The sequence below is a fragment of the Macaca mulatta genome, chromosome 15 (genome assembly GCF_049350105.2).
Source record: "Macaca mulatta isolate MMU2019108-1 chromosome 15, T2T-MMU8v2.0, whole genome shotgun sequence".
Classification (NCBI taxonomy): Eukaryota; Metazoa; Chordata; class Mammalia; order Primates; family Cercopithecidae; genus Macaca; species Macaca mulatta.
Window position 1 is genome coordinate 113,041,550 of NC_133420.1, and position 3,715 is coordinate 113,045,264.

Genomic DNA, 3,715 nt, shown 5'->3' on the forward strand with positions numbered 1-3,715 from the left:
TTTATCAGGAATGCTGTGTTCTAGTTGTTCTAGTAGCAGAAGGTCTGCCATTAGCTGTATGCCACTAGGCAATTCTCCTGCCCCTTGGGTGCTTGGTTATCTCTTTTGTAAATCGAAGTTAATAGTGTTTGCCCTGCTAGCTCTCTGGGTTGTCATGAGATAATAGATAACAAGGAATTTCACTCTACAAATGTAATGTGACTGAAAAATAAAGGTCATTATTTTAGAGTTTTAAGGAATGGGACAGGGTTCCTCAAACTCTGCTCTGCACTAGAACCAGCTGGGGAACTTTAAAAGCACCCCATGCTCAAACACAGTTTATAGTCATTAAATCACACTCTGATGTGGAACCTAGGTGTTGGTATTTTTTTTAAATAGGAAATATGTTTATTATTGATCATCTCAATTCGAAAATGTTCTTTCTCAGGGCTGGTCCATCATACTCAGTCTCTTTGCAAATATTAAATACATCAAAATCATGATCAATTTTAACAGTAACACAGAAACTTCTATACAGTAAGCAACACAGGAATTTCTAACAATGACACAAGAGCTCCAGAACTTGCCAGTAAAACAAAGACAGCATTTCCAATGACAAGGCGTAGGAGCCCATGGATAAAATTCTAACAGAACACATGCTGGAAACTAGGGTCAGGAAATGGTATCATCCACCCTTGATCTGAGTATGCTCAGTGATGGCACAAAGCATGTCCTGTGAGAGGGACTTGGAGATAGATCGCTTCTATCCAGAAATGTGCCCTTTGGGAATGGGACATGTGGTACCTAAGTGCCCCCAAATCAATTGTTTTTCAACTTCCTGTCTACACAATCGTAACCAAGGTTTCAAGGAGAAGGCAGGCGCAGGAAGTATTTAGCTTTGACTTCTTAGCAGATGTAACACGAGCTCTTCATCCTCCACTGAAGACAGGCCAGTATCCAAAGGCTCGGAAGTGTCCCACTTGGCCTTCTTTCTGTTACGACTTGTTGGTCCCATGTCTTCCACTTCACTGTTTTTCCTCTTCTTCATCCCCTGCTTCTTCTTGGTATCACTAATTTCATTTTCCATATCTTCACTATCTGAATCTTCAGAGCTTCTGTACTTATCAGGATCTGGGAGTGTGCTTGGATCAAATCCATCATCATCATCATTCCAATCCAGAAAGGCTTCCTCTTCATCTTTGGCCTTCGCTTGTCTCTTATTGGCTTCTCTTCTAGCTTCCCTTTCTTTCAGTCTTTCCTCCTGATGCTTTGCCTTAATTTTCTTCCTATATTTTCTTTGTCAAATTTGTCCTCCTCCTGAAGTCTTCCCTTTGCTTTATCTAAGTTGATACCACCCGTGTCATCATCTTCCTCAGCATCCTTGATGGCAGATTTCTGCATTTGTGGCCACTGCTGAACCAACTCTCCTTCATCAGTACCTGTTATCTTCTTACTCACTTTAAAATTCTCTTCATTACTTTTTTTGCTTCTGCAACTTTGGTCACTTTTTTTCTTGATGCTAGATTTAGAAGGTTCTTTCTTCTGTAATGTTTTCTCCTCTTTAAGGTCAAATCCAAACACATTGTGCCACTTCACCTTCAAGAAATCAGCATCTTCTTCCTCCTCATCTCTGTCTAGGAACTGCATAGGAACTTCCTTGATCTTCTGTGCCTCACTGGTGTTAGGAAGAGATGGAGCTTGAGATCCTTTTGCCTTTGCCAGTTTCTCTTCCATTTCTTCTTCATCGTCTTCCTCTTCTTCCTGTTCTTCATCACTAGTATTGTTAGCCAGTCTGCGCTCTGCCCCTTTGAGTCTTTTTCCACCTTTCAGAAGGATGGACATTTTCTCATTGGAGAAGACTCTAAATTCTTCCACTTTGTCATCAGTGAGGGAGGGAGCCATTGACTCAATTACTTCATCAGCTTGGCTCATTACCAATTCTTTGATGGGTTGTTTCTGCACTTTCTGAAGAAATCTTATGCATGGTGCCACAGCAAGACCAAGAGACAGGGCATATTCAGGTATAGATAACTTACATCAAATACTTCTTTATCCTTCATCAGGTATACCAATTGTGTATAGGAGACGAAGCACCTTTGAGCTGTTTCTTTTAAATCATGATCTTGAGCTAAAAAAGATTCCAATTTTTTCTGGACATCTATAAGATTTTCTGGATTGATTTTGATTTCCTCCACAGGTACTTTCTTCTGAAGAAGCTGCTGCACGATAGCTTTTTTCTGAGGCAAGCAAAATTAATAAAGTTTCACCATCCTCTTTGTACCCAGCAGTTCTACCTTCTCTGTGAATATATGTGTTGGCATCCTCAGGACAATCAAACTGAGGAGTCCAATTCACACCCGGGAAATCCGGCCCCCTGGCTGCAATATCACTAGCAAAGAGTACCGCAGCTCTATTACGGACAAACTCATTATAGACTTCCATTTTTCTCATTTGCTGCTGCCAACCGTGGAGGGCAAGGATAGAAATACCAGGACATAGCTGGCAAAACACTCGGTACAGATATTGGACCTCTTTGCAACTGGAAAAAAATACAATGCTCTTCTTCAGATGGCTTCTCAAAAAGGAATACAGCAACTCATTTTTTGCTGCTGCTCACAAACTATGTAGTTCTGTTCCAAAGTGGCAGGGGTGCTACATTGTGCTTTTTATGAACCCAGACATACTCAGGGTTTTTCAAACTCAAGTGTGCAAGGTCCTTTACAGATTTAGTTTGTGTTGCTGAGAAAAGTAAAGTCTGACGTTTCTTGGGGAGATTTTCAGTATCAGTAAAGGCCATTCCAAGGTTCTATCTACTTCATCAAGAACTAACATTTGGAGATCAGTAGCGTGAAAAGATACTGTTTCATCCATGTGTTGAAGAAGCCGACCTGGTGTGCACACAAGTATATTTATGTTGTTGATCCTCTCAGCTTCGTGTTTCAGATCCTTTGCACCAATGATGAGACCAGCTGAGAAGCCATGATTCTTTCCCACTTTTTGGAGAACCTCAAAGTTCTGATAGGCCAGTTCTCTCATAGGTGATATTATGAGAACTCCCAGCCCATCTGTTGAGGTCCATTGCAGACGATATAAGGCTTCCTGCACTGGAACAAGGAAAGCCAAAGTCTTGCCAGATCCAGTTTTGGCCGCTCTAAGTACATCTTTACCTTGCAAAGCCAATCCAGTGGTCTGCTTCTGTATCTCAGTTACCAAACGGTACTGAGCTTCTTGCAAACCTTTCAGTGTTTTTTCTGGACAAGGAAAAAGCTGAAAATCTTGTAATTTCATTTACATTTATCTTCTCATAGTTCCACATGAGGCGGCTGATACCCTCGCACCCAACCTGCCATTTGGGTTTCTTCAGTTGCTTCCTCAACTGCTTCTTTTTTTTTCTGCCTGTGGCTGTATTTTTTCTTCCAGCGATTGAAGCTCTGCACTGGGTCAGGTTGGGCTCCCGAACCCGGAGAGTCTGCAGTTTTGCCCATTACGGAGGCAGCGACAGCTCGGGTCACCCCCAGACATGAAGCACCTAAGGCCAGGCTCGTAGAATAAGCGTGGGGAAAACACACAGAGGCACATGCATAGGTGTTGGTATTTTTAAACTACTCATGTGGTGCCAGTGCACAGCCAAGTTTGTGAACAGTGCTCCAGCACCTTGCTCTCAGAGTGTGGTCCATGAGGCCGACCATTAACAGGATCACCTGAGAGTTCATTAGGAATGCAGGTTGTCAAGTCC

At 42.3% G+C, this 3,715-nt stretch overlaps 1 pseudogene; it reads right to left on the reverse strand.

The window, feature by feature from the left end:
* Window positions 1-871: 871 nt before the first annotated feature.
* Window positions 872-3,485, reverse strand: LOC712940 (putative ATP-dependent RNA helicase DDX10 pseudogene; annotated as a pseudogene).
* Between the last annotated feature and the right edge of the window lie 230 nt (window positions 3,486-3,715).